Raw genomic sequence first — 22,322 nt, 5'->3', positions numbered from 1 at the left:
TAATGCAAAAATAGGCTTCGTCTGACACATCTGGTAACATAACAATTATATTAATAAGTCATTTCATTACACTTCTTCCCATTTTCCATCCTGCAGTACTAAATTACGGTCATTTCTTGATTTTGTTTTTGTGTGCTCCCTTGCTTTAGCCTATTGTGCTGGTTATTCCCTCTGCATCAAATTTTTCCCCCTCGATCTTTCACCTCCTCAATTCCAGTTAATCCTGAAAGACCCGGGTTAGAAGTGACTTCATCCAGAAACCTTCCTTTGACCACTCAAACTGGATTAGTTGCTCCTGCTCTGTGAACCACAGGGCTGATTACCTCCTCCTGTTTTAGCCCTCATTACGTTATCTTATCATTGCCTGTTTTACTTCTCCTGTCCTCTGCCAGGCCATAAACACTTTGAAGACAAGTCCTAGTAGGTCTTGTTTCTTATGGATGTGCATGTGTCTGGATGTCTGTGTGTATTTTATTTATTTAATGCTCCTTTTATAATTTTGGATGAATGAGTCCATTTGTTGGCATCTCCTATGTGATAGGCATTGTATTAAGCAATTAGCAGGCAAATCTCTTTTCATTCTCAGACCAACCCTATAAAGTAGGAACTACCCTTAATTCTCATAACAGAAACCCAGAACTCAAAGAAATGAGCTGATTGCCCAAGATCAACACAACCAGGAAACGGCAGCACTAAGTTTTGAACCCAGGGCTACACGGTTGGCCCCTGGGTATGCTGAGGGATAAGATATCCACTAAGGAGGGCCTGTCTTCAATCGGGTGAGGGGAGAAGACTTGTGTCACAGGCAGGAAGGTGGAGACTGCTTGGGACGGTCAGCCAGGCCCTTGGCTGGCCCCCGGGGCAGGTGCTCTGCCAGCCTGCTCTTCCTAACTCAGTGAAATGGTGAGAAAGGAAGGCGGAGAGCAGATGCCAAGCACACACCCATTGCCTGTGGTTAGGATGTTCTTGTTTATCAACTGTTTTGTTTCTTTTATTATGAGACATTTGAATATAAACAGCGTTTCTTTTCAATAACGGTCTCCTGCCTTCCTTGAAGAAGTCCTTGCTCTGGGCAGAGTGGGCAGAGAGCAGAGAGGTGGAGGCTGTCTTAAGAAGTTGTCTGGTTATTTCCTTGTCTGCGCTGACCTTCACTGATGTTACAAGCTCACCAAGGACACAGGTAAACAGGAGGACCCCGAATGAGCGAGCATGCGTGGCGGGGTGGGTTACAAGCACACTCTCTTTTGCAACTTACAACCACTGTAGGAAGCTGTATTAGCTTTCTCTTCTCTCTGTAACAAATCACCACAAACAGAGTGACTTAAAAGAATGCAAATTTATTATCAGTGAGTTATAGAACGGGGCTAGAATCAAGGTGTCCGCAAGGCTGCGTTCTTTTCCAGAGGTTCTAGGGGAGAATCCATTTCTTTGCCTTTTCTAACTATCTATCTATCTATCTATCTATCTATCTATCTATCTATCTATCTATCTATCTATCTAGATATCTTCTATCTAGATATCTATCTAGCTCTCTCTGCTTCCCCCCCCCCGCCCCCGTTGTCTGTTCTCTGTGTCTATTTGCTGTGTCGTCTTTGTCCACTTCTGTTGTTGTCAGTGGCACAGGAATCTATGTTTCTTTTTGTTGTGTCATCTTGCTGTGTCAGCTCTCTGTATGTGCTGCACCATTCCTGGGCAGGCTGCACTTTCTTTCACGCTGGGCGGCTCTCCTTACAGGGAGCACTCCTTGAGCGTGGGGCTCCCCTACGCGGGGGACATCCCTGTGTGGCAGGGCACTCCTTGCGCGCATCAGCACTGCACATGGGCCAGCTCCACACGGACGCCCTAACTACTGGGCCAAGTCCACCACCTCCTTTTCTATCTTCTAGAGGCCACACTTCCTGCTGGTGGTCCCTTCCTTCATCTGCAAAGTTAGCAACAGTGGGTCGAGTCTTTCTCATGCTCCTCTCTCTCTGAGAATGTTTCCTTTGCCACAGTTTTTTTTCTGACCGCAGCTGAGAAAGGTTCGTGTGATTAGATTGGGTCCACCTGGATAATGCAACATACTCTCCCACCTCCCGGTCTGTAATCATTTCTGCAAAGTCCCTTTGGCCATGTATGGTAACATAGTCACGGGTTCTAGGCATGGGGGAGCAAATACATCTGGGGGCCATTATTCTGCCTACTACAGAGGTATACACAATTAACCCCATTTTACAAAGGAGGAAGTCAAGACTCGGAAAGGTGAAGTGATTTTCCCTAATAAGTGATGGGTCTGGGATGCAGGTTTGGTCCTGTGAGTCAGAAGCACCTGCTCTTTTTGGGACAGCTTCCTCCTCTCGCATTTCTGTGCCAGGTCCAGAACTGGGCAGCATTATTGAATAGGTGGCAATTTTTAGAATGTAATGAATGAATGGCTCTCCAACTTGGAGCAGGGAAGCATCCTTTGATAATGAGAACACAGAGACTCCTCAGTGATCATAAAGGCGTAGGGGTGCCCCACGTGCAAGGGGTGTACCCTGCAAGGAGAGTCGCCCCGTGTGAAAAAAGTGCAGCCTGCCCAGAAGTGGCACCACACACACGGAAAGCTGATGCAGCAAGATGATGCAATAAAAAGAGATATAGATTCCCGGGGCTGTTGACAAGAATGCAAGCAGACACAGAAGAACACAAAGTGAATGAACAGAGAGCAGACTATGGGGGGGGGGGATGGGTAAGAGAAATAAAATAAATCTTTGAAAAAAAAAGTCGTTTTACAATTTTCCAGAGTTTACGTTTGGGCATGAGCATTATCATTCATTAGTTGTTGGACCTTAACATGTAATTGCAGGTATTCCATATTCGTTGAATGAATGACTGAATGAATTATTTAATGAATCCTATTTGCTGAGCAGATATGTTATACCGGACATTTATCAGGACTCAGCATTTGTAGTTCTTTGCGTCCTTAGAACAACCCTATGTACATTTAAGTATTATTATGTGTGCTTCTCTAGGCCTTGGAATGTTCAGCTATATTCCAAAATAGTCTGTTTCTTAAAGCCAACATCAACTGTAAGAGCCTATGACCCCATTAATGGCCTTCTGTGGGCTGCACAGGGCCCCTTCTCCTGACATCTCCGACCAGGGGTCATGACTGTCAAGAGTCTTGGCATCTATCAAAAAAAACCTTGTAAGTTATTTTTCCTCTGGGCTTTGTGTAGGTCAGACTTCTGAGAAAGGTGAAGTAGTAGCCCTCAGGCGAGCATGTCCATTGGCGTAGGGGTCAGTGGAAGGGCTGGGCGTCCTCCCCTGGAGCCCATTATCTGGAGTGGTTCTGATGGAGGAGGCCTGTGCGGGCAGAGCGCACTGGACGTGCTTCTGCGTGGACCAGCCCACTGGGGTGCCTGCTTTACAGTCGCTGCATCAGCCAACATCGATTATGTGCCAGGTGCCAGGACTAGAGACAGTGTTCTACCAACAGGTGCTTCTTGTTCAGCCAGGTAGCCATACATGTAAATCATCAAGTGCACTACAGTATGTTAAATGCTGTGTTAGAAGAAAATAGAGGCAGCGGACTTGGCCCAGTGGTTAGGGCGTCCGTCTACCACATGGGAGGTCCACGGTTCAGGCCCCGGGCCTCCTTGACCCGTGTGGAGCTGGCCCATGCGCAGTGCTGATGCGCGCAAGGAGTGCCCTGCCACGCAGGGGTGACCCCGCTTAGGGGAACCCCACGCGCAAGGAGTGTGCCCCATAAGAAGAGCCGCCCAGTGCGAAAGAAAGTGCAGCCTGCCCAGGAATGGCGCCGCACACACGGAGAGCTGACACAACAAGATGACGGAACAGAAAGAAACACAGATTCCCATGCCGCTGACCACAACAGAAGTGGACAAAGAAGACACAGCAAATAGACACAGAGAACAGACAACCGGGGTGGGGGTGGGGAATGAGGGGGTGGGGGGGGAGGGGAGAGAAATAAATAAATAAATCTTTAAAAAAGAAGAAGAAGAAAACAGAAGGAAGAGCAAGGTGCTGTGAGGGTATGGAAAAGGGGTGTCTAAGCCAGGCTGGAAGGTGGGGAGGTGGGGGGAGGTGGGGGGAGGTGGGGGGAGGTGGGGGGAGGTGGGGTGCTGCTGGGAGAAATGATGCTTGGGATGAGTGTAGAAGAAGAAATATCTAGCCAAAGAAAGAAAACAGAGGAAGGAAATGGTGTTATATTTTCACGACCATGCATTCGAATTATGACGGTGCTGTTTCTGTGGGTATCCCTTCATAGCAAGAAAAAGGACAGTATGTATCAAGATCCTCCCAAATGAGTATCCTGCCACTCCATTTCTAGGAATTCATCCTAAGGAAGTTCACAGACATGCACATCAAGATTTATGGACAAGGATGCTCATTGTTACATGATTTATATTAATAAATAATTAGAAACAGCCTAAATGTTTATAGTGAATTGGATAAATGAATCCATATGATGGAAAATAATGTAGCCATATTTAATGAGGGGAAGTGCTCAAGTATTAAGAAAGAGCAGTTTAAAATATGATCCTGATTTTGTTAAAATTGATTAAAAAGCTTATTATATATAATATATATAAAGCTATGCAGGGGGAAATAAAAGACTGGATGGAATATATCAAAATGTTGGGTGGAGAGCAGAAATATCATTTTTTAAATTTCCTTCTTTCTTTGAATTCTCCCACACTTTCTATAAAAGCATAATGAATGTATATAATTTTCATGTAATTTTTAGCCCCTCAGAAATGCACAATGTCATCTATCTTACTCACACATCCCTCTAGCAGCCTGTGATGCTGTATCCCTCCTCTTGCTGCTGCCTCTACCTGGTTCTGCACACCTGCTTGCAGGAGATGCCAGGGGCACAATTTCCAGGTGGCATTTTGACTTCACTACCCCTAGCTTTTCTTTCTCTGTGTCCTTTTCCACACTCAGCTCTGTCCCTTTCCCCCAGAAGGTCTTTTTCTGTCCAAGTACCTCTCCTGATGAAACCCTGCTTTTAGGAAATGAAAGTACATTTATTGAGTATGGTGTGCCAGGTGCTGTCCTAGGCACTTTACACAGATTAGCTCATTTAATCCTAAAATTTCTGTTTTACTGCTGGAGAAACTGAGATCCAGGGAATTTAAAGCTTATGCCAAGTGCACCTAATTATCACATTCTGAAGCCTGGATTTGAATGCATCCAGTCTCCATAAGAAGAAATATATTTTAGCAGAAGACCAAATTCTAACTGGCGTAAGCCAATTTAATGGACTGGGTTGGGGAAGTTAATGTTTAAAGTGTGTTGGGTCTCCCATTCTAATGAGATTCTCAGGCTATTCCGTGGACCTGTTGACATACAGATCTTTATGTTGCTATTTCTTTGAAGTTGACTTCTGGGCAAAAAGCCCTGGGAACAAAAACGAACTAGGATCCTGCATAGATTCGATAGGGTGAGCCTGGAGAAAGGGCACAGAGATCTGTATTCCATGATTCTGCAATTTCATGAGCCTCTCTGCTATTGTTTTTGGGGGAAACCCAATCTGTAAATGGTTATATGCAGGGGGAAAAAAACTAGCTTGCAAAGGGCCTGGGTAGACCTTTTATCATATTGAGAACCTTGGATGGACAGGATTCCATGTGAAGTGTTCTGAAGGAGCCCCTCAGTGAGGCACTTTCTACCCAGCTGAGTGTCAGGGGCAGAGGCAGGGGACCTAGACTTGATGGCAAAGGTCCCTGCCTGACACGCACAAGCTGGGTGTGTTAGTCAGCCAAAAGGAGTACTGATGCAAAGTACCAGAAATCTATTGGACTTCATAAAGGGCATTTATTTGGGGTAAAAGCTTATAGTTACCAGGTCCTAAAGAGTTCAACTCAAGGTTGGTTCTTCACCAAAGTCTGTTGCCACATGTTGAAGCAAGATGGCAGGTGACATCTGCAAGGGTTCAGCTTTCCTCTTTCCTCTTAAGGCTCTGTGGCTCAGCTTCTTCTGATCTCAGCTGTAGGCTGGAGGACTTGTTTCTTTCCAGGCCTGTTCAGCTGCTTAGGGTCTCTTCAGTTGCAAACCATCGGACAAATGGCTCATCTCTCTCCCCTTGGCCTCAGTATCAAATCTCTCTCTTCTGCTTTGTCTATGGAGTTCTTTTCCTCTGTGTGTTTCTTTTCCTGTCTTCTTGATTGGGTGTTTGTTTATATAGCCCACCAAGGGGGCTGGGACTCAACACTGCATCCCTGATTGACGTGGTTGAATCAAAGCCCTCATCTTAATTTAATCAAATAAACATAAAGCCTTTGAATTTAAATCAATCTAAGGGTATCATGCCCAGAGGAACAGACCAGTTTACAAACATCATCAATATCTCTGTTTGGAATTCATAAATAATATCTGACTGCCACATTGGGGTTCAGGGAGCTCCCACTTATTGGCACTTACCAGCTTGGCCGAGTCCAAAGGTGACCCTTTTGCATTTGTGCCAGCTTGTTCCATCTGGTGTAGTGAGTTTGGTGGCTTATGCAGTGTTCCAAGGGAATTCTTTGGCCTGCCTGAAAGGGGAATCAATTGTTAGAGGGGAAGGCTTCTAGCCAAGAGATTTCTTTCAAGCCTTTGTAAAGGTAAGCTAAAGCCAAGATAATAGCCCCAGTAATATTAATAATACCCAGTTCACTTTCACATGCATTTACCGTGGGGTGAAAAGAAGCATTTTCAAGGCCTCATGGAGGTTCTTAGCCTATTGTCTTTATCTGTCATCTTGGTTCCCCTCCATATCTGACCTGAGCCCTGAGTCAATAGGACAAAATGAGGAGTACCTTAAAGACCCATCCCCTTCCCCTATATGCTTGACGAAAGTTATGAGTCACCCACTGCAGGATGGGAAGCAAATGCCATAAACTCATGCTATCAATTTCCAAGATGAGATAGAAGGAGATTCTAATGGATACCTGCAGATCATATTTCCCTCCTTACGAGATGGTAAAAGGCAGCTGGGTTGAGGAAAAGGAGGGCAACCCAATGAATCAGGAGCTTCCAACGCAGCAGAAACCACCCATCAGCAGGGTCGAGTGCTAGCTGAGGCAGCATCCACTTACCTTTGTCACCACCCAGATGATCGTCAGCCAGCAAGTCCTCCCCAGGTAGATGACCCTCATTTAATGGCCCTTGAGTGGAGGTTGTATCTTTATGTTGCTATTGTCCTTGAGTGGAGGGTAGAGCCAGCACACCTAGAGTCCAGATGCTGGCATGAGAGGAAAGCCCCTGCACCCCACCAAGGTGGGGCTAGATAGAACAAGAACAGAATTCCCACTGAACCTGGGTCAGAGATAGAAATCAGTCCTAGTTCTGTGTATATATATTTTTTAACCTCCATCATCCTCTCTGGCTCTGGGGGTATGGGGTAATTGGAAAGAGCCCCGGGCAGGATGCAGGAACCTTAGTTAGGGTACTGACTCACAACTAATCAGCTTGTGCCTTTCAGTAAATTCAACAATTAATTTAATCAACTGATGTGCATTACTACTTATTGCATATCCTGCCATGTGGCAAGCACTGTTCTAGGTGCTAAAGAGACTATTGCAGTGAACAAGACAAACTGGAATATGATTTTGCATTCTATTTTACCCACTCAACATTTTATTTATTCATTTTTAATTTATTGAAGTGTATCACCCATACATAAGCATACATAAACAGTAAATATATAGTAATAATTGTGAACTTACAAAACAAACATATGACATGCAGGGCTCACATACCTCACCCTTCCAACAATACCTTGCATTGTTGTGAAACATTTTTAACTAACAATTAAAGATCATCCTCAAAATATTACTACCAACTGAAGTATCTTACATTTGGTGTATTTTTCCCACAACTCACCCTATTATTATTATTATTATTATATCATTTATACATGAACATACATAAACAATAAGTGTATAGCAAAAGTTGTGAACTTACAAAGCAAACATGCATAGCATCATACAGGGGTCCCCTACATCAACCCACTGCCCACACCTTGCACTGTTGTGAGACGTTTGTTACAAATGATGAAAGAATGTCATGAAAATCTTACTTCTAACTACAGTCCTTATCTTAACAATTGGTGTATTTTTCCCCAACCCACCCTATTATTATTTTTAAAATATATTTTTATGACAGAAGTTGTAAACTTACAAAACAATCATGCACATGTGGAGAATTCTCATACAACAGCCCTCTATTAACACACCACACTGTGATGGAACATTTGTTACAGATTATGAGATAATATCCTCAGACTATGCCCAGGTCCATAGCATACATTTTCCATACTCTCTCACTATCAACACAGTACATCTTTGGCATAGATGCATGAATATTATATTATTACTGTTAACCACAGTCCATAAGTCACTCCAGTTGTATTTTTCCCATGCTTCTCCACATTCCCACCACCCTGCAATAGTGATGAACATCTGCTCTAGCTCACAATGGACACTTTTGCATGTGTACCACCAAACACAATTCTCTTCCACCTCTGGGTGTACTGTGTTACTCAGTCCCTAGATTATTCTCTAGGTTTCTTTCACCCGGCATTTACATCCCTAGACTGCCCTTTTCAGCCACATTCTGATTTATAAACCATCTGTTACTCACTGTAATTTTTTACTGTCAATTCTATACATCTCCACACTTTTACAATAAAGTTAATTAAAACATCTACATACATTAAACATCAGTAGTCCATCTCAGTCCCCCTCTTATCTCCTGTAAGAATCCACCAACTACCCCTGTCTTGAAGTTATTTTCCCACATTTTCTTTTAGAAGGTTTACGGTTCTTACTTTTATATTTAGGTTTTTGATCCATTTTGAGGTAAGTTTTGTATAAGGTGTGAGATAGGGGTCCTCTTTCCTTCTTTTGTCTATGGATATCGAGTTCTCTCAGCACCATTTGTTGAGTAGACTGTTCTGCCCAAGCTGGGTGGGTTTGACAGCCTTGTCAAAAATCACTTGACCATAAAAGTGAGGGTCTTTTTCTGAACCACAATTCAGTTCCATTGGTCCATGTGTCTGTTTTTATGCTAGTACCATGCTGTTTTTACCTCTGTAGCTAGGTAATATGATTTAAAGTCTGGAAGTGAGCCTCCAACTTTACTTTTCCTTTTTAAGATGTTTCTGGTTATTTGGGACCCTTTACCCTTCCAAATAAAATAGATAATCATGTTTTTCATTTATTTTAAAAATGCTGGTGGGATTTTTATTGGGATTACATTGAATTTGTATATCAATTTGGGTAGAATTGACATCTTAATGATATTTAGTCTTCCAATCTGGAGCATGGAATGTTCTTCCAATTATTTAAGTCTTTTTAAAATTTCTTTTAACAATGAGTTATAGTTTTCTGAACACAAGTGCTTTACATCATTGGTTACGTTTATTCCTGAATATTTGATTCTTTTAGTTGCTATTGTAAATGGAAATTTTTTTATTGTTTTGCGCCTCACATTGTACATTACTAGTGTCTTTTAAAGTCTATCTCATCTAATGTAAGTATAGCTATCTGGCTTTTTGTTGTTTTTGTTACTGCATGCATGGAATATCTTTTCCCAGCCTTTCACTTTCAATCTATTGGTATCCTTGGGTCTAAGGTGAGTCTCTTACAGACAGTATATAGGTGACCCATATTTTCTTATCCATTCTGCCAGTCTGTCTTTTGATTGCGGGATTTAATCCATTAATATTCAATGTTACTACTGTAAAGGCAGTTCTTATTTCACCCATTTTGATCTTTGGGCTTTATCTGTCGTATTTTATTTTCATCACTCTTTTGAGACTTTTAGTTACTTTTCTGATATAATCTTCATTTCTAGACTCTCTTCCAAGTCTCTCTCTCCTGTCTTTTCTTTTCAGACTATAGCATACTCCTTAGTATTTCTGCAAAGCCCTATTCTTAATTACAAACTCTCTCAGTTTGTTTATCTGTGAATATTCTAAACTCATCCTCATTTTTCAAAGACAGTCTAGCTGGATATAAGAGTCTTGGCTGGCAGTTTTTATCTTGCAGTATCTTAAATATATCATGCCACTGTCTTCTTGCCTCTGTGATTTCTGATGAGAAATTTGCATTTAATCTTATTGGATATCCCTCATATGTTATGCATTGATTTTTTCTCACTGCTCTCTGAATTCTCCTTGTCTTTGGCATTTGACATTCTAATTAGTATGTGTCTCAGAGTTGGTCTATTCAGATTCATTAGGATTGGAGAATGTTGTACTTCTTGGACTGGATATCTGTGTCCTCCAATAGGGTTGGGAAATTTTCTACCATTTCTTCTTCAAATATTCCTTTTGCCCCTTTTTCCTTCTCTTCTCCTTCTGGGACACCCATGACATATACATTTGCTTGTCTCTTACTGTCATTAAGTTCCCTGAGACCTCGTTCAAATTTTTCCATTCTTTTCTTCATCTGTTCTTTTGTATGTTCACTTTTGGAGACCATTACCAATCCTTTCTTCTGCTTCCTCAAATCTGCTACTATACAACCCCAGTGTATTTTTTATTTCATTTTTTGCACCTTTCATTTCCATAAGATCTGCTGTTTTTCTATATATGGTTTCAAATTCTTCTTTGTGCTCATCCAGTGTCTTCTTAATATCCTTAATCTCCTTAGCCATCTCAATGAATTTATTGAGGAGATTTGTTTGAATACCTGTGATTAGTTGCCTCAACTCCTTTACGTCATCTGGAGGCTTATCTTGTTCCTTTAACTGGGCCATATCTTCCTGTTTTCTTGGTGTAGATTGTAATTTTTTGTTGGCATCTTGGCATTTGGCTTACTGGAGTATTTATTCTGGGTGCTGTTTTTCTCTTTAGTTCAGGGCTTTCTTGTCCTTTCTCCCTTACTGGTTGTGTAGTAGGAGCCAAGGATTCAGTTGGTGGTGTAAGCTATTAGTTGCCCAGAGAGACCGATGAAGCTTCACATCCCTTTCTCCCCTGCCTGGGGCAGTGATGAAACTGCAGGTGTGGGCAGCAGTCTATGCCATGTGAATCCAAAATGACCACAGTTTCCCCAGTAGGCTACCAGTCTATTTGGCAGTCTATTAGTCTAATAGACTGGCAGTTTATTTGGCTGCCGGTCTGTGTCAGCGAAATATGCCTTCCCAGTTACCTGGAGAGGCTGATGCAGGCCCTGATATAGGTAGGGCTGAAACCTAGGCTAGGGCTGCAGTCCACTATGGGTGAAAGAAGCAGGTCCCTATTGTCACTGTCAGTCAGCCCAGCGTCCCCTCATGCTGGGGGTGGAGTCAAAATGACAGCTACTGGCCTTTTAACAAGTTAGAGAGGTTCAAACTTCAGCTATTCTTAGGGATATACTTTGGCCAACTGAATTTACTAATCAGTAGCTGAATTTGGTGGCCAACCATCTCTCTTGCCCCTGATTTTGGGAAATGGAGCTTTCAGTTCCAGTCACAGAATAGCTCCTGAGGCTGCTTGCACCGCAGGAGTAGGATGATCACCAGCCTCTGTGGCCTGGCCTGTATTTTCCTGGAATGGCTGGCACAGGTCCCCCCTGCTTCCTCCCTGTCAGAGGTGGGGCTGGGGCCTAGGCTAGGGCTGCAATCTGATCTGGATGGAAAGAAGCCAGTCCCTACCAGCACTGTGATTTTCAGTCAGCCCCACTTCCCCTCGTACCAGAGGCAGAGTTCAAAAGGAGGTTACAGCCTCTTTCTGACTTGGACAAGTTCACACTTTAGCCGTTCTTAGGATTTTACTTTAGCCTGCTTAATTTACTAATCAGTAGCTGAAGTCGATGGCCAACTTCTCTTGATGCCCAGCTGTCTCTGTCTTCCCAGTTTTTGGGAAGTGGAGCTTCTAATTCCAGCTGCAGAATAGCTCCCAAGGTGGTCTGTGCTGCCAGTGGAGGATGGGCACTGGTCTCTGGGGCATGGAGTGCTCCACTCACGGATCTTCTCTGCAAATGGGCAGTCTCCTCCTTCCATTCCTTCAAGGATGTTGCAGGATGCTCTTCTGGTTTTCTGGAGCCCCCAAACAGGTCCTAGGTGATTATTAACTGCCCTGTAGCAGGAGTTGACTCTAGGAGCCCCGTACTCTGCTGCCATCTTACTGGTTGACCTCACATTTTAAGTGTGTTTTTGTACCTTATTAAATATTCTTCCAAGTCCTGTATTGTTAGTGAGTAGATTATAATCCTTTTCATTGTCATGATATGATATAGCAACTGTTGTTCATTGATATTATTTTTTTATAACTGTTCAGGTCTTGGAAAATTTTAAAAAGTATTTTATTATAGAAATTTCAAAACATTTTCCCAGCATCTCAGCTGGCTATCGAGTTCCATCTTCTGCTGACCTTGAGGTAAAATTCAGCCACTGCTCACAATGCATACTCTCACCTGAGCTCCACACTGCTCCCTCCCTGGTTGCCTTCACATCTTCACTCAAGTGTCTCCTCAGCAGCAAGGCCTTCCTGCCCATTCCCGGCACCCCATCTACATATCCTGGTTTATTTTTCTCCATAGTACTTGTGTCACACTTCACACTACATATTTTACTTTTGAATTATCATCTGCCTGTGTCTAATTGAGTGTCAACTCCATGAGAGCAGAGGGTGTCCCATGTTGAGTTCTGTTCACTACTATACCTCTAGGGCCTAGACTGGGAGTTGGTTGAATGAATTAATAACATTTCTCACAGACACTTCTTAGCGGGAAAAGGATATGGTGTGGGAGGAACTGAGGGAAGGCCTGAGAACTATAGAGCCTGCAGCAGCTTGATATTATTGATGAATTCCAAAAAGAAATATTGGATTATGTTTGTAAACTGATCTTTTCCTCTGGGCATATTAGATTACATTGGATTCATAGGTTTACTTGATTAAGTAATCAGGTAAACCTCTTGTGCCAGTAGGCCATTGAGTCCCCACCCTTTGGTGGGTGGGGACTCACAGATAAAAGGCATGGCAAAGGACAGGGTTAGGTGCTTTTAATGTTGGAGTTTTGATGTTGGAGTTTGATGCTGAAGCTGGAGCCCCAGGAAAGAGAGCGAGCCATTCACCTGATAGTCTACAGCTGACCTTGTGGAGAGAGGCAAAGCCTAGAGAGCCTCATAATCTACAGCTGACCTTGTGGAGAAAACAGAGGAGCTGAGCCGAGAGGAACCCATGGAGCCTGAACCCTCACAGATGTCAGCAGCCATCTTGCTCCAACTCATAAAAATAGACTTTGGTAAGGGAAGTAACTTATGCTTTATGGTCTGGTATCTGTAAGCTCCTACCCCAAATACTTACCCTTTATAAAAACCAACCAATTTCTGATATTTTGCATCAGCACCCCTTTGGCTAACTAATACAGAGCCTAGTTTTGGAATAAATTTAAGGAGCAAAATTGACTGTACTCTCTCCAAGCTTGTCCTGGATCATTGGACGATAGGTGTCTTCTCTGGTGCTCTGCTCTGGGTCACTGAGAACTAAATTTTCTGCATCAGTATTGAAGTTTTTCTTTCCTCAGAAAATGTAACCTTGAGATTGTCCTCAGTTATAGGCCCAGCACTGTATGCATGGACAGAAGTTAACTCCCAAGAATTAAATGACTGTGGGCAGACATAAAGTCCTAGGCCCGAGATGTCCACCACTTGCGTGAAGGGTTCAGTATTGGCACAGTGCAGTCCTTTGTGATTTTAGCGACTAGTCCCTGGGAAGGGTGCCAGATGCCTGCAGCCCAGGCAGAAGGATGGCTGAGCAACCTGTGTAGAATGTGTCAACCTTGGGGAACTCTCTATTATGTCTGCTAAGAATGGGAGACAGATGAATGAAATTCATTTTTTTTTAACATGCATAGATCACAAAAAATGTTACATTAAAAAATACAAGAGGTTCTCATATACCCCACCCCCCACCCCTCCACTCCTCCCACATCAATAACTTCTTTCATCATCGTGGCACATTCATTGCATTTGGTGAATACATTTTGGAGCACTGCTGCACTGCATGGATTATGGTTTACATTGCAGTTTACACTCTCCCCCAGTACTTTCAGTGGGTTATGGCAGGATATATAATGTCCAGCATCTGTCCCTGCAATATCGTTTAGGACAACTCCAAGTCCCAAAAATGCCCCCACATCACATCTCTTCTTTCGTCTCTCTGCTCTTAGCAACTACCATGGCCACTTTCTCCACATCAACGCTACAATTTCTTCCATTGCTAGTCACAATAGTTCTATAGTAGAATCCCAGTAAGTCCACTCTAATCCATATTTTATTCCTCCATCCTGTGGACCCTGTGATGGTGATGTCTACTCCACCTCTCTTGATTCATAAACCTTGTCAAGCTGTAGCCATGGTCCAATCTATGGCAGAGACATTGAGAAGGTCCAAGCAGCACAATCCCTGAACACAGAGAAAGGGTAAGAAAGTAACCCCTTATTACTATGTGTCTGATGGAGCCAGGATCTTATTTACTTATTTGTGACATAAGACTTGGAATAATTCATGCGCACACAGGGTTTTTAAAAAATCAAATACAGTTCAGGATATAGAGTTGAAGGTCTCTTTTCTATAGCCATAAATCAGCTCTTCAATATCCTAGTTTTCTCCACCCAAAAGCAACCTCTGTTAGCAGTTTCTTGTGCATTCTTTTCAGAAATATGCATGTATGTATTTAAATAAATTGCAGCATCCTATGCCTACTTATCTGCCCTTGGCTTTTTTTTTTTTTTTTACTAATTATATCTTAGCAAATGTTCTATAGCAGAGTAAATATATACCATATTTTTTAAATGCTCCATCATAATTATATGACTGAAAACTAGTTTATTTAACTAACTCCCTATTGATGAAAACTAGATGTTTCCAATTTATGCCACGACAATCACTGCTGTAATGAATAATTTTATATTTTTATTTTTAATAATCTTTGTTCTGATTATTAAAATGTTTACTCATCTGTATATAGAACTAAAGAAGTACAGAAAAGCAAAACAGTGAGAAAAAAATTCACCTAATGATAGCCATCATTAATATTTTAGTATGTTTCCTTTGTCTTTTTCTTGGCATTTTAGTTTTATAATAATTAGTACAATGCAATTTGTATCCTTCACTTAATTTTGGCTTACTGTGAGCATTTTCTGGTGTCATTAAACATTCTCCCAAAGCAACATATTAAAAGACTGGAGATTATGTCTCATATGGCTGCACTGTGATTTATTTAACCATTACTCTGCCATTGGACATTGTGTTTGTTTCTGTTTTTCTGTTTGGATATGCTGGGCTTCAGCATTAATGTTTGTACATAAATCATTGTCTGAGTTTCTACTTCCTAAGAGAAGGTTCATGAAGAGAATGATTCAAAGAAGATGACCTTTCCTCTAGCCCCTCACACACGGTTGCCAAATTGCTTTCTAGATAATCCTTTCCAATCTGTGCTGCCTCCAGGAATGTCTGCGAGTGTCCCTCTCACCTAACTCTTGCCAGCGTTGTGTAGTATTTAACTAGGGCTCTTCACAAATAGTTTTGGTTCTCCGCCTTCCAGGCATAAGGTCGAATTCTATTTCCCTACCGCCTTAAAGTAACAAGTGCCTGCACAAATTGCTTTGGTCATAGAAACGTGAGTGGAATTGACATGTGTCACTTCCATGTGGAAGCTTAGGAGACAGTGTGCAAATCAGGATGTTTTTTTTGTCCTGCCATGGCAACCAGGAACATCCCAGATGGTGGAGACTCTATCTTCTTGGATCTCTGAGGGAGGAGACATGGAGCAAAGCTCTCAGCCAACCCTCATTGGATACCTCACATGTGTAAGAAATAAACTTTTGTTGTTAAAAGGCATTAAAGTCTCAAAATTTTTTGTTACAGGGTTCATCAGGAGAAGCCCAAGCTTATTGTTTGTAATGAGTTCTCTTCACTCCTGGACATTATAATGGTACCAGTTATGCACCATCCTAGGGCAAAATGAGAAAATAATCACTTGTTCCGAGTCTCCCCACCCACTGTTCTTGCTATAAGGTGGTTTCTGTTAATCCAGCCCTAAGTCAATCAGCTTGAAGTGCTTCTTGGGAAGAGGAATTGGTTCAAGAATGGGAATGTGACTCTGCACTTAAGAAACGTGATGAAAGGTTGCTGGGTGCAACTAAAAAGAACGCTCTTTTCTACCTGAGTTGCCAGAGATAAGCACTTCTTGCATCTGGATACTGCCATTTCTGGATGTGAGTCCTCCTGTGACAAGCCTAAGGGTGAAGCCACCACATGGAAGAAGGCAGAGCCATGAGCCATTACTGCGCAGTTCTGCTCAAGCCATACCTGATGACTGCACTGTCTCTGGATGCTTTGGTTACATGAGGGAGCTTTTAGTTACTTGCAGCCTGTCATGTGCTCACACATATTTTCTTTGTTTCTTTGAGAAGCTGGATATTCACAAAATAATCCTGCATACCATACAGGATCCCCATACATTGCACCACCATCCCCACCTTACATTGTTGTGACACATTTGTTACAAAGGATATAAGAACATTGTCATAGTATAACCTCTATCTATAGTCCATAGCTTATATTTGGTGTATTTTTCCCACATTATCAACACCATGCATTAGTACTGTATATGGTTATAGTTCATGAGAGAATGTTCTTGTATTTACATTGTTAACCACTGTCCATCATTCGCTCACAAATATTTTTAAAAGAAGTGCTTGTGGTTTGGCTTTCCCTGACCACACTTATTCCTGCTCAATCCTCCAACCCCAGCCCAATGTGGCACTAAGAGCAGAATAACCACTCCCCGCCTTCCCCTCCTCACTGTGAGTCGGCTCTTTTCTTCTACTCCATTCTCTGTTGCAAACTTCCTACCCCACTGACCTTCAGTGAAGAGGAGACCTGATTGTTAACCATCTGAACCACCTGTGATTGTTGCTCTGGCCACTCCTAGCTGCTGAGCCTCTAACCTAGCCCAGCCCTTCTGCCGGGAATACAGGGCAGATGCCCTCCCTTTCCTGAAAAGTGGTTCTTTGAGTACTTCCTCTTGGTTTGCTTGGTAAGTTCAAAATTGTGAGTGTCTTTTTGCTTGCTTGTTTTGTTTTGTGAAATGCCATTTTTATTTTGAATGGTTGTGTTTGGAGAATGTAAGAAAAAAAGCACATGCAAAAAAAATTACGTATGTATTAACAATATTCACACAAAAAATATGGAGCACTTTACAAATTTGCACATCATCCTTGCATGGGGGCCATGCTAATCTCTATCATTCCAATTTTAGTATATGTGCTGCTGGAAGTGAGCACTGTGAGGGTTTTTGAGGGAGAATGGAAAAGACTCTACTAGAATAGTTCACAGGAAGAGTGAAAAAGAGGGAGAAGTGAAGGACAAATGTGCCTTCTTTCAGATCCATTGTGTGCTCTCTGCTTGTTTCAGTCCTTACTTGTGCCCTGGGAGACTGACCTCTGCAGACTATACCACCCAGGCTCCCTTGCCTTCAGGCTTCTAGACTGGTTTGACCAATGGGGGGCAGCAGCAGGAAATCAGAAGGAGAGGCCGTGAGGTAGGGGTATCATTCTCCACTGCTCCTTCCCTGCTACACTGTTTTAGAGCTGTGATGATTAATTTTCTGTGTCAACTTGGCTAGGATATGGTATCCAGTTGTTTGGTCAAGAAAGTACTGGACTGAATATTCCTGTGTGGATTGATTTGCATCTGTAGTTCATTGATTGCATTTATGGCTGAGTGCATCTACAATCACTGAAGGAGATTGTTCCTGTGTGGATTGATTTGTACCTATAGTCCATTGATTGCATTTACCATCAGTAAAGGAGATGGTCCTCAGCAACAAGAGGAGTTTCCTCATCCATTCAGTTGGAGCTCTTAAAGCCAAAACTGGGGAAGTCAGAAGGAAGAATTCCTGGCTCTACTTCAACCAGTCAGCTTCTTCTGGGAAATTCAGCTTCACCCACATTGGAGTTTCCAGCTTGTGGCCTGCTCTATGGAATTTGGACTTGCCTATCCCCATGCTCACATGAGCCAATTCCTGTAATAAACCTCTTAATATTTACATATAGATCCCATTGATTTTGTTTCTCTAGAAAACCCCAATTAACACAAGGGCCAGGACTCCTGCCAGCTGACCCTTCTTCCACTTCTCCAGCTCTCACGTGGATGTGGTAGCAGGTTTTCTCCTTTGTCCCTTCAGGCTAGGGGTGATAGTGGTTCCCTGACACTTCTTATCCCTGAGCTTTATCAGCCCCTACGTGTTCCTCCCAAACCCTGCCTCAGTAAATAGAACAATTAAACTCCTTCGATTAAATCCTCTGCTTATGTGTCTGCTTCCTTCCAGGACTGTGAAAATTATAACAAGGAATATTTTTTGTGCTCTTACTATATATAGGCATGGGTGCCCTACACCTATCTTTTATTGCTATGTAAACTTTCTAAAATTTTATTCCTGTTTTACAGAAGAGAAGTTGGGGCCCAAGGAGATTAAGTGACTTACCTCAAGTCCCATTAGTAGTAAATAGTGGAGCTGATTTGAGACCATATCTTTCTGACTCCAGGTTTTGTACTTGATCCACTCAAACCCTCAATCCCTGCCAATCAAGACATCAAGAGTAGGTGTCACAAATGGATGTCCCTCAGATAGGACCTGGCCTTTAGATGAATTTAGTTTGATTTGTTTCAGGTTTTGAAAATTGGAGAATTTCACAGAATTCTGTAATTCTGGCTTCTACTGAAAAAACAGATCTGGCAGCAATGAACTTGCATTCTTGTGTGGAAAATGATTGTCTGGAATAAAAAAAAGTTTCCCATTTTAGATGGGGTATGAGCTCTCTAAGACTCACAGTCCCTACTCTTCCATATTGCATTACAACTGGATCACTTTGCTCATGGCCCTCACCTGTGCAGTCATTAAAGGCATTGGATTTGTGGATCCTGGACTCAAATCTCATTGTTGTGTTACATGTTAACAAGACAAGAATGACTCACTAGAATGTAAGCTTCACACAGGTAGGAATTGCTGTCTATGTTAACTTTTTCCAGGACTTAATGTCTCAGTATTCCAGGACTGCTATGACCAATACAACACACTGGTGGCCTTAAACTAAACTTAAACAACAGGAATTTATTGTCTCACTGTTTTGGTGGCTAGAAGTTCAAAGTCAAGGTATTGGTAGATCATGCTTTCTTTCAAGTGTGTTGCGTTCTGGTAGTAGCTTGCCAGTAATCAATATCTGTGTCAGTAATGTCACATGGCAATATCTCTCTCTCTCCTCATCTAGCTTCTACTCCTCCTGCTCTGTCATCTGTTTCTCTGGCTATAATGTCCTCAGTCACATTGGATTAAGGCTCACTCTGATTCAATTTGGTCTCATCTAAATAGGATAGTCAAAGATACTCTTTACAAATGAGTTCACACCCACAGGACCTGAGGTTAGGACTCAAACATGTCTTTCTGGGGGACATGATTCAATTTGCCACAACTTGAAATAAATATTTGTGAATGAATGAATGAATAATATTTCTGGGTGGCCCAGATGTTTTGAGGCTGATGGCTTGTTAGAAATGCTGCTTGAACCTGCAATCCAGTTGGGGGCTGTCAGTAGCAAAAATAGTCAAGAAAACTCCTCTGATAGAGAATGATTTGCCAAACCATCTCATGCTTGAATCTCATCCTTTATCTGGCTTAATCTGATGGAGATTTCAGCCCTTCCTACTTGCTGAACTTGAGTTTGGGGACAGATGCCCTGAATGTTACAGACCCACTTCTCTTTCATTCCATTTCCTGCCCACTAGCACATTCTACCCCATCACCTCACCTATGAGGCCCCACAAATGCAAGCCCATCTGGCCTCTGGATCACAGCCAATCTTCAGTATCTCTCAAGACCTCTTTCCTCTTACCTTCTTAACTGAGATTCTACCACCCAAGATGCTGCTTTACATTCAGAGCTCCAGAGGCTTTGGGTGGGATCTTGGCAAGGAAAGAACATTTGGGCCTAGATGAAAGGTATTAGGAATAACTGGATCTGAAAAATCATGGGCTGCTGGGTAGTGAAGATGGGGTGGGTGGAATTCAGGGACAGAAGCAGGTTGAACTCTTCGGAGAATGTGATGGTTTAAAGGTATATGGACCCCCAAAAATCACGTTCTTAAAGCTAATCCATTCCTGTGGGTCTGTTGTAAGTAGGGCCTTTTAACGAGGTTATTTCAGTTAAGGCATGACTCAGGATGGGTCTTAATCCTCATAGTGGATTCCCTTATAAGAGAAAGAAATCCAGAAAGAGAGAAAGCCACAGAAACAAGATGCTGAAGCAATGAATCTCGGAAGAGAAGAGAGAGACCAACAGATACCACCATGTGCCTTGCCATGTGTCAGAGGAATCCAGGCTTGCCAGTTACTGGTCTTTGGGGGAGAAATCATCACCTGATGATGCCTTGATTTGGACATTCTCTCAGCCTCAAAACTGTAAGCTTGTAAGATAATAAAACCCCATTGTAAAAGCCAGCCCATTTCTGGTATATTGCTTTTGGAAGTCCAGCAGACTGAAACAAAGACTTTCACCTCTTTTGCCTGGATCCATGTGGAGCCGAGAAGAGGCTAAACTTAATCCTCCAGCTCCTCTGTAACTCCATCAGGAAGGAGTCAGGCATGTTGGGCCATGGATTCTCCATCTCGCCTACACAGTGAGAGGCATGCAAAGTGTGACTTCATTCCATACATATGCTGGAAGAAGTAAGTTTTGCTGCATTTTAAAAGCAACTTTCCAGCCATAAGGCAGAGGGGTTGCTTGGGAAGAGGCCACAGTCACTGGAAGTTCTCAGGACTTTTTTCCTCAGAGCTACATCTTGATGAATAGAGTTGGAGTTTCCCAGGCAAACAGCAATTCTCCATGAGCACATGCTACATGCTTAGCACAGACCTAGCTGCTCATCTGCTCTCTCCATTCATTCTTACTCTACTTTATAAATAAGGAAGCTGAGACTCAGAGTTTAAATAACTTGCCCAAAGTCACATAACCAAAAAGTAGGAAAGTAAGAATTTGTGCCCAGAATTCCAAAATCACCCGCTTTTAGTATCAGTGCCTTACATAGAAAAGGTAGAAAGACAGCCTGGAAAAAGGAGCAATTTGCATGCACAGGACAAAGGTCATGGAATAGGATGAACAAAAAGAAGTTGGAACATGGAACAGGAGGAAGTTCTTGATGGCCAAGGCAAGTGGGGAGATTAAGCTGGAGACCAGATTGCAAATGGCGCCAGGAGTACCTGTCCTGGGAACAGGGACCAGCTTTAAAACACACAAACACACGACAACAATTTTTTAAAATTCTTTTAGAAATATGGGGAACAAATACATAGGCTGTTCTTCTTGGGTCCTGGAGGTACAAAGCTGAAAGATTTTGAGATCTTGACAATGAATAGGGAGCCCACATTCACTTAACATTTTCACCACTTAATCCCTAAATCTTCTGTCACTCTCCCACACTCTACAGCCACGACCAAAGGGGCCCTGACTCCTCTTACCCAGAAACTGGAGCTGCGTCTGTGGTGAGCCACAGGTCCCTGGGGCCCCGCCTCTGATGAGGGCCAGTGACATCATCTTCGGCAGGAGTTTCAGTCAGAGAATTCCCCGTGGGCCACGCAATCTATATGCCTCTTGCCCCCATTGCCTTCCCAGCCACGAAATACATCCATTCTGAGTTTAATACGCTGCTCTAATATCTCAGCTTGCCACCAGCCTGACAGCCCTTCTTACACTCCTCTCCCTTCCCCATTCCATTGAAGTCCAGCTCCAATAAGATGATTTTCAGAATATTTCAGTAATAGAAATCCCAAAAGGTAGAAAAGTCATTTTTCATTTGTCCTTGGTGGCTTCCTTAGTGGCTACCAAAGAGGGACTGGGGCTCCAGAGAATGTCCCTCCCCTCTTTAAGGACAGCAGGTGCTCTTTTATCCGTTTTCCATTTTGAACTTCAGTACGTTACTCTTTCTGGATTGGGACTGAAGGAGTTCAAAATTCAGTTCCTTACCGAATGTCTCCACAGAGGTGGCAGAGGTGCTTGGGAAACTGAGTGTACGACATTTCTCAGTCTTCCTTTTCCCTCCTGTTTTTCCTTTTCTGGGCAAAGCTCTGTGAGCCCCATCTGGCAGGGCAAATGGGAGCCATCAAGCGAGCTGGTGGAAGGAGCATGTTTAGCAGTCTTTTCCGGGCCTCACTTGCATTCCTGAAAAGGTGCTTGGTGGAAAATTATCCTGCATTTCATTGAATAAATATTTTATTTCCTCCCTGCCCCTAGCCACCCTCCCAGCTTTGATATATTTGCCTCTGGAGCAGAGCTGAACAGGTGACTTTCACGATGCAAACCAGGGTCA

General features: G+C 42.8%; 1 non-coding gene across 1 annotated transcript; it reads right to left on the bottom strand.

The window, feature by feature from the left end:
- Positions 1-17,143: 17,143 nt before the first annotated feature.
- Positions 17,144-17,246, bottom strand: LOC111766490 (U6 spliceosomal RNA). The gene has a single exon (XR_002798525.1). It is a non-coding gene; the product is annotated as a U6 spliceosomal RNA (small nuclear RNA).
- Between the last annotated feature and the right edge of the window lie 5,076 nt (positions 17,247-22,322).

Source organism: Dasypus novemcinctus, chromosome 2 (genome assembly GCF_030445035.2).
Source record: "Dasypus novemcinctus isolate mDasNov1 chromosome 2, mDasNov1.1.hap2, whole genome shotgun sequence".
Lineage (NCBI taxonomy): Eukaryota > Metazoa > Chordata > Mammalia > Cingulata > Dasypodidae > Dasypus > Dasypus novemcinctus.
This window is presented reverse-complemented; position numbering and strand designations above follow the sequence as displayed.